We start from the raw sequence: 9,655 nt of genomic DNA, 5'->3' as shown, positions 1-9,655 counted from the left end.
ATGCTATTGACCTATGCGAAATATGGAAGGGCAGCACAGGGCAGGCAGAGGTGGTGATCCATGACAGTCTGGGAAGAAGTTGGCACCAACAAATGAGCAAATGATACTATAATGCCTGGGTCGCTTTATCACTCAACAAACCTTGATCAAAATTCTACGCCCTCCCACAGGAGTGGGCCGGTGGTGGTGGTGGGGTGGTGGGGGATGGTGGCAGTGGCGTTAAATAAAGTGGGAGGCGGGGTCCATTCCCGCGCCTTTCCGCCACAGCTGAAATTTTACCAGGGGGAGCTGCGGCGAGAACTGGCCCGCCTTCCCCAAGCCAAACAAGGACATTAAGTGGCCAATTAACAACCACTTAAAGCCCTCCGCCCACCGCCGCTTGTATTTTACCAGCGGTTAGCGGGTGCCGCAAGCCCCCAGAGCACCACCAGGTAATAACTGGTGGTACTCTGGGGGCTTGAGGCACCCGCTAGCCGCTGGTAAAATAATATCGGCCTCCTGGTGGGATGGGGACCCTCCTTATCGGCCACCCTGTGCCCATGGAGGGCCCTCCCAAAGCCCCAACTGTCCCACTGAAATAAAGTTGCCCACCCCCCTCAACCCAATGTGCCTTGCTGTGGTCCTGCCAATTGTCCCTGGTGAGATCTCAAGACTTGCCTGTCTTCTGGAGCTGGCATCCACAATCCCGCCCCTGGTGGCGCTACTGGAACCAAGAGCTGCCGGCCCACTGATTGTCCAGCAGGTATTGGAGGTGGGACTTCCGACGTCAAGAAGGAGGAAGTCCTACCCAAATCAAATTATTGGCTTGGGGAGTGTAAAATCCCAATATGGCACCCCAGGCCCTGCGATGGTTGGCTCGCCTTGACGTTTGGGTCGGTGAGCCCAAATTCCGGCCTTTAATTCAGCAAGAAGTATGGTATATATATAATTTATACATGCTTTTAATATGCATATAGACTGGATTAAACAAATTGGCAAGGGTAGCCTCGAGACAGAGTCCATTGAAGGTATTAGAGATTGTTTTTTGGAGCAATATGTTGTGGAACCAACCAGGGAGCAGGCTGTTCTAGATTTGGTATTATGTAATGAGGTGGGCTAAATTAATGTTCTCATAGTTAAGGATCCTCTAGGGAAGAGTGATCATATCATGCTAGATGTTCAAATTCAGTTTGAGGGTGAGAAACTGGAGTCCCACACTAGCGTTCTGGAGTTAAAGGAAGGTAATTACTTAGGCATGAGGACAGATTTGGCCCTAGTGGACTGGGCAAGAAAACTAAAACGTAGGACAGTTGATCAGCAGTGGCAGATGTTTAAGGAGATATTCAATTCCTCCCAACTAAAATATATTTCCGAGAGGAAGAAGGATTATAAGGGGGTGGGGCATCCATGGCTAAGCAAGGAAATGATGGATAACATAAAGACAAAAACCAAGGCATGCCATATCGCAAAGGCCAGTGGCAGGCTGGAAGATTGGAAAACTTTTAAACATCAACAAATGGTTACGAAAGTAATAATAAGAGCAAAGGTAAATTATCAAAGAAAACTAGTGCAAACTATAAAAACGGATAGCAAAAGCTTCTATAAGCATATAAAAGGTAAGAGAGTAGCTAAAGTGAATGTTGTTCCTTTAGAGGATGAGACTGTGGAGTTAATAGAGGGGAACACAGAAATGGGGGAGACGCTAAATCTTTATTTTGCCTCAGCTTTCACGGTGGAGGACGCTAGTACCATCCCAATAGTAACAGGAAATGCAGAGGTTATAGAAAGGGAGGAACTTAGAAAAATCATCATCACAAGGAAAAAGTAGTGAGCAAACTATTGGATTGAAGGCAGCCAGGTTCCCAGGGCCTGATGGCCAGCATCCTAGGGTCCTAACGGAAATGGCAGTGGAGACAGTGGATCCATTGGTTATAATATTCCAAAATTCTCTGGATGCAGGAAAGGTTACAGTGGATTGGAAAAAAAGCTAATATAACGCCCTTATTCAAAAAGGGAGGGAGGCAGAAAGTAGGAAACTATAGACCAGTTAGTTTAACATCTGTCATTGGGAAATTGTTTGAATCCATTATTAAGGAAATAATAACAGGACATTTAGAAAGTCAAAACGCAATCTATCAGAGTCAGCATAGTTTTATGAAGGGCAAATCGTGTTTGACTAATTTGCTAGAGTTCTTCAAAGCTGTAACAAGCAAAGTGGATAATGGGGATCCTGTAGATGCAGTACATCTGGAATTCCAGTAGGCATTTTATAAGGTGGTGCACAAAAGGTTAATAGACAAGGTAAGATCACATGGAGTTAGGGGCAATTTATTAGTTTGTATAGAGGATTGGCTAACCAACAGAAAACAGAGTTGGGATAAATGGGTCTTTTTCTGGTTGGCAAGATATAAATAGTGGGGTGCCACAGGGTTCAGTACTTGGGCCCCAACTATTTACTATCTATATTAATGACTTGGATGCAGGGATAGAAGAGACTATAGCCAAATTTGCAGATGACACAAAAATAGGTGGGATAGTAAGTTGCAATAAAGAAATAAGACATTTACAAATGGATATGGATAGGTTAGGAGAATGGGACACAATTTGGCAGATGGAGTTTAACGTGGATAAGTGTGAGGTTATCCACTTTGGTTGGAAGAATAGAAAGGCAAATTATTATCTAAATGGAGAGAAACTTCAGAATGCTTCAGTGCAGAGGGATTTGGGTGTCCTCGTGCACGAATCGCAGAAAGCTAGTATGCAGGTACAGCAGCTAATAAGGAAGGCAAATGGAATTTTGGCATTTATTGCTAAAGGAATAGAATATGAAAGTAGGGAAGTGTTGCTGCAACTGTACAATGCATTAGTGAGACCGCACCTTGAGTATTGCGTACAGTTTTGGTTCCCTTACTTGAGGACGGATGTAATTGCATTGGAGGCAGTTCAGAGGAGGTTCATGAGATTGATTCCAGGGATGAGGGGTTTGTCTTATGAGAAGGGATTGAGCAGTTTAGGCCGTTACTCTCTAGAGTTTAGCAGAATGAGAGGAGATCTAATTGAGGTATATAAGATGATTACGGGGATTGACAAAGTAGACATAGAGAGGATATTTCCTCTTGTGGGGAAATCTAGAACAAGAGGTCATAGTTTTAGGATAAAGAGTAGGAGATTTAAAACAGAGATGAGGAAAAATTAGTTCTCTCAAAGTGTCGTCAGTTTGTGGAATTCACTACCCCAGAGTGCAGTGGATGCCGGGACATTGAGTAAATTTAAGGAGGAGATAGACAGATTTTTAATTAGTAAAGGGTTGAAGGGTTATAGAGAACGGACAGGAAAGTGGAGTTGAGGCAAAGATGAATCAGCCATGATCGTATTGAATGGTGAAGCAGGCTCGAGGGGCTCAATTGCCTATTCTTGCTCCTAGTATATATATAATTATATATAGGGCTATCTATGCATATGATATAATCTATATATATATAATCCATATATATATATAGATTATATCATATGAATATATAGCCCTGTCCACATACATGGCAATATGTTTATCGATAATGAATGACATCTGCAAGATGCAGGTCCATTCCTGCATCAGTGAAAAAATTGACAGGCACTTGGAGAGGTTTGAATTAATTAAGGAGGGCGAGCACAGATTTGTAAAAGGTAAATACTAGTTGAGTAATCCCATCGAATATTTTGTGAAGTTAAAGAAGGGAATCCAGTGGATGTTATCTAAATGTATTTTAAGAAAGCATTTGACGAAGCAGCACATTAAAGACTGTTTAACAAAACTGAGGCTCATGAAATAGGAGGGTCATTGTCAGCTTGGATAAAAAAAAAAGCTTAAAGTCAGAAATCAGCGAGTCATGGTAAACGAAATAAAAACAAGAAATGCTGGAAATACTCAACAGGTCTGGCAGCATCTGTGGAGAGAGAAGCAGAGTTAACATTTCAGGTAAGCGACCCTTCTTCAGAACTGACAAATATTAGAAATGTAAAAGGTTTCAAGCAAGTAAAGCAGGGGGTGGGACAAGAGACAACAAAAAAGGTGTTGATAGGACAAGGTCGCAGAGAATAACGGACCAGAAGGTCATGGAACAAAGGCAAACGGTATGTTAATGGTGTGCTGAAAGACAAAGCGTTAGTACAGAGATTGTGTGAATTGACTGTAAAGCACAAAGCACTCCAAGCACAACGTTATTTTTTTTAAAAAACAGAACCAGTGGATAGGGACAGTAGAAACAAACTAACCAAACTAAAATAAAATAACCAAATAAAAAATTAAAAAAAATAACTAAGCATAAAAAGTGGTGGGGAGGAGGGGCCTCATGCTCTGAAATTATTAAATTCAGAGTTCAGTCTGGCAGGCTGTAGCGTGCCTAATCGGTAAATGAGATGCTGTTCCTCGAGCTTGCATTGATGTTCGCTGGAATACTGCAGCAAACCCAGGACAGAGATGTGAGTACGCGAGTGGTGGGGGTGGGTGGGTGGGTGGTGGTGGTGGGTGGTGTTAAAATGGCCAGCAACCGGAAGCTTGGGGTCATGCTTACGGACTGAGTGGAGGTGTTGCATAAAGCGGTCACCTAATCTACGTTTCGTCTCCCCAATGTAGAGGAGACCACATTGTGAGCAGCGAATACAGTTTATTAAATTGAAAGAAGTACATGTCAATCGCTGCTTCACCTGATAGGAGTGTTTGGGGCCTTGGATAGTGAGGAGAGAGGAGGTAAATGGGCAAGTATTACACCTCCTGCGATCGCAGGTGAAGGTGCCATGAGAAGGGGACGAGGTGGTGAGGGTAATGGAGGAGTGGATGAGGGTGTCTTGGAGGGAACAATCCCTTTGGAATGCTGACAGGGGAAGGGAGGGAAAGATGCTTTTGGTAGTGGCATCACACTGGATGTGGCAGAAGTGGTGGAGGATGATCCTTTGGATATGGAGGCTGGTGGGATGGAAAGTGAGGACAAGGGGAAACCTGTCACGGTTCTGGGAGGGAGGGGAAGGGGTGAGGGTAGAGGTGCGGGAAATGGGCCAGACACAGTTGAGGACTCTGTCAACCACAGGGGGGGTGGGGGGTGGAATCCTTGGTTGAGGAGAAAGGTAGGCATATCAGAAACACTGTTGTGGAAGATTGCATCATCAGTGCAAATGTGTCAGAGATGGAGAAACTGGGAGAATGGAAAGGAGTGCTTAGATGAGGCAGGGTGTGAAGAAGTGTAGTCGAGGTAGCTGTGGGAGTCGGTGGGCTTATAATGAATATTAGTAGACAGTCTATCCCTGGAGATGGAGACAGAGAAGTCGAGGAAGGGAAGAGTCAGAGATGGACCATGTAAAGGTGAGAGAAGGGTAGAAGTTAGAACCAAAGTTGATCAAGTTTTCTAGTTCCGGGCGGGAGCAGGAAATGGCACCGATACAGCCATAAATGTATTGGAAAAAGAGTTGGGGGAGGGTGCCTGAGTAGGACTGGAACAAGGAATGTTTGACAGATCCCACAAAAACTCAGGCATAACTAGAATTCATGTGGGTACCCATAGCAACACATTTTACTTGTAGGAAGTGAGTGGAGTTGAAGGAGAAGTTGTTCATTGTGAGAACAAGTTCAGCCAGGCGGAGGAGGGTGGTGGTAAATGTTGAATGGTTAGGCCTCTGTTCAAGGAAAAAGCGGAGAACCCTCAAACCATCTTGGTGGGGGATGGAGGTGTAGAGAGATTGAACGTTCATATTGAAGAGGAGGCGGTTAGGGCCAGGAAACTGGAAATTGTCAAAATGACGTAGGGTATCAGAAGAGTCACGGATGTAGGTGGGAAGAGACTGGACCAGGGGAGAAAAGATAGAATCAAAATAGGAAGAAATAAGTTCAGTGGGGCAGGAACAGGCTGAAACAATGCGTCTACCAGGACAGTCCTGTTTGTGGATTTTGGAAAGGAGGTAGAAGCGGGTTGTCCAGGGATGTGGGGCTATGAGGTTGGATGCTGTAGAGGGAAGGTCTCAAGAGGCGATGAGGTCAGTGACAGTCCTGTGGATTTCCAGCATCTGCAATATTTTGCTTTTATTTTAGAGTCATGGTAAGTCGTTGTTTTTCAGACTGGAGGGTGTTAGATAGTAGTGTTCCCCAAGGGTCGGTGCTAGGGCCACTTTTTAAATAAGATATATATATATAAATGACTCGGATGCTGACATAGAGAGTAAAATTTCAAAATTTGCCAATGACGCCAAAGTTGAAGGTATGACAAGGTGTCAGAATTATTCCAATTGTCTGCAACAGGACATAGATAGTCTGGCAGAATGGGCTGAAAAGTGACAGATGGAATTGAATTTTGAGAAGTGTGAGGTGAAGCATTTTGGCAGAAGCGACAGGGAGCGGCAATATATACTTAATGGCACAGTTCTAAAGTGTGTGCAGGGGCAGAAGGACCTGGAAGTTCATGTACATAGGTCTTTGCAGGTGGCAGTACACATTCAAAGATTAGTTAGCAAAGCAAATGCAATCTTAGGTTTCATAAATAGAGGAATTCAGTACAAAAGCAGGGAAATTATGATACACCTTTATAAAGATCTCGTTCGGCCCCAACTAGAGTATTGTGTCCAGTTCTGATCACCACACTTTAGGAAAGATGTGTAGGTATTTGAGAGGATCCACAGGAGATTTACAAGAATGGATGCGACTAGGTTAGGTTAGAGAAGCTGGGTTGTTCACCTTGGAGCAAAGCAGATTGAGGGGAGATCTGATAGAGGTTTATAAGATTGTAACAGGTTTAGATAAGGTAGACAAAGAAAAGCTGTTCCCATTAGTTGATGGCACAAGGACTAGAGGACACAGATAGAAGGTTTTCAAGCCATAGAGTCATAGAGTTATACAGCACAGAAACAGGCCCTTTGGCCCATCATGTCTGTGCCGGCCATGCAGCACCCAACTATTCTAATCCCATATACCTGCACTTGGCCCGTATCATTGTATGCTATGGCGTTTCAAGTGCTCATCTAAATACTTCTTAAATGTTGTGAGGGTTCCTGCCTCCTCCACCTCTTTAGACAATGCGTTCCAGATTCCAACCACCCTCTGGGTGAAAAAATGTTTCCTCAAATCCCCCCAAAACCTCCTGCCCCTTACCCTAAATCTATGCCCGCTGGTTCTTGACCCCCCGCTAAGGGAAAACGTTTCTTCCTATTTAACCTATCACTGCCCCTCATAATCTTGCACACCTTAATCATGTCCCCCTCAGTCTTCTCTGCTCCAAGAAAAACAACACTAGCCTTTTCAGTCTCTCTTCATAGCTGAAATGCTCCAGCCCAGGCAACATCCTGGTGAATCTCCTCTGCACCATCAGTGCACTCACATCCTTCCTCTAGTGTGGTGACCAGAACTGTACACAGTACTTCAGCTGTGGCCTAACTGGCGTTTTATATAGCTCCAGCATAACCTCCCTGCACTTATATTCTATGCCTCGACTAATAAAGGCAAGTATCCCATATGCCTTCCTAACCACCTTCTCTACCTGTGCTGCTGCCGTCAGTGATCTATGGACAAGTACACCAAGATCCTTCTGACTTTCTGTACTTCCTAGGGTCCTACCATCCATTGTGTATTCCCTTACCTTGTTAGTCCTCTCAAAATGCATCATCTCACACTTTTCAGGATTAAATCCCATCTGCCACTGCTCTGCCCATCTTACCAGCCCATCTATATCTCCCTGTAATCTAAGGATTTCCTCCTCACTACTGAGAACACCACCAATTTTCATGTCATCTTCGAACTTACTGGTCGTACCTCCAATATTCATGTCTAAATCATTAACATACACTACAAACAGCAAGAATCCCAGCACTGATCCCTATGGTGCACCATTGGTCACAGGCTTCCAATCACAAAAACCGGGATCGACCATTACCCTCTGCCTCCTTCCACTAAGCCAATTTTGGATCCAATTTGCCAAATTTCCCTGGATCCCATGGGCTCTTACCTTCTTAACCAATCTCCCATGCGGGACCTTATCAAAAGCCTTACTGAAATCCATGTATACTACTTCTACTGCTTTACCCTCATCGACACATCTAGTCACCTTCTCGAAAAATTCAATCAAGTTAGTTACACACGATCTCCCCCTGACAAAGCCATGCTAACTATCCCTGATTAATCCCTGCCTCTCCAAGTGAAGATTAATCCTGTCAATCAGAATTTTTTCCAATATTTTCCCAACCACTGATGTTAGACTCACCGGCCTGTAATTACCTGGTTTATCCCTACTACCCTTCTTGAATAATGGTACCACATTCGCTGTCTTTCAGTCCTCTGGAGCCTCTCCTGTGGCCAGCGAGGATTTAAAAATTTGTGTCATAGCCCCTGCTATCTCCTCCCTTGCCTCACATAACAGCCTGGGATACATCTCATGTGGGCCTGGGGATTTATCCACTTTTAAGCCCGCTAAAACAGCTAATATTTCCCCCGTTTCAATGCTAATATGCTCAAGTATATCACAATCCCCCTCCATGATCTCTACACCGACATCATCCTTCTCCACAGTGAACACCGATGAAAAGTAGTCATTTAAAACATCACCTATGTCCTCCGGCTCCACACAAAGTTTGCCACGTTGGTCCCTAATGGGCCCTACTCTTTGCCTGGTTATCCTCTTACCCTTAATATACTTATAAAATGCTGGTGGCACAGTGGCGCAGTGGTTAGCACCGCAGCCTCTCAGCTCTAGCGACCTGGGTTCAATTCTGGGTACTGCCTCTGTGGAGTTTACAAGTTCTCCCTGTGTCTGCTTGGGTTTTCTCCGGGTGCTCCAGTTTCCTCCCACAAGCCAAAAGACTTGCAGGTTGGTAGGTAAATTGGCCATTATAAATTGCCCCTAGTATAGGTAGGTGGTAGGGAAATATAGAGACAGGTGGGGATGTAGTAGGAATATGGGGTTAGTGTAGGATTAGTATATATGGGGGGTTGATGGTTTGGCACAGGCTCGGTGGGCCGAAGGGCCTGTTTCAGTGCTGTATCTCTCAACTAAAACGCCTTGGGATTTTCCTTTACCTTGCCCACCAATGTTTCTTCATGTCCCCTCTTCGCTCTCCTAACTCCTTCTTTAAATGCCACCCGATGCTTTCTGTACTCCTCTTGTGCCTCCGCTGTTTTCAGCGCTTAGGGTCTGCCGTAAGCCTCCTTTTTTTCCTTATCTAATCCTCGATATCCCTTGACATTCAGGGTTCCCTGGACTTGTTGGTCCTATCCTTCACCCTCACGGGTACATGTTGGCTCTGAACTGTGTCAATTTCCTCTTTGAATGACTTCCACTGATATGATGTAGACTTTCCTACAAGTAGCTGCTCCCAGTCCACTTTGACCAGATCCTGCTTTATCATATTGAAATCGGCCCTCCCCCAATTCAGTACCTTTATTTCTGGTCCATCTTTGTCCTTTTCCATAACTACCTTTAATCATACAGATTTATGGTCACTATCCCCGAAATGCTCCCCCACTGACACTTCTACCACTTGACCAGCTTCATTCCCTCGGATTAGGTCCAGTACTGCCCCTTCTCACTTCAGACTTTCTACATACTGGCTCAAAAAGCGCTCCTGTGTGCATTTTAAGAATTCTGCCCCTTTTAAGCTTTTTACACTAAGACTGTCCCAGTTAATATTTGGGAAGTTGAAATCCCCTACAATTATTACCCTA

Source organism: Heterodontus francisci, chromosome 11, assembly GCF_036365525.1.
Source record: "Heterodontus francisci isolate sHetFra1 chromosome 11, sHetFra1.hap1, whole genome shotgun sequence".
NCBI classification, from domain to species: domain Eukaryota; kingdom Metazoa; phylum Chordata; class Chondrichthyes; order Heterodontiformes; family Heterodontidae; genus Heterodontus; species Heterodontus francisci.
The sequence above is the reverse complement of the archived record's forward strand: the minus strand, read 5'-3'. Positions refer to the sequence as shown.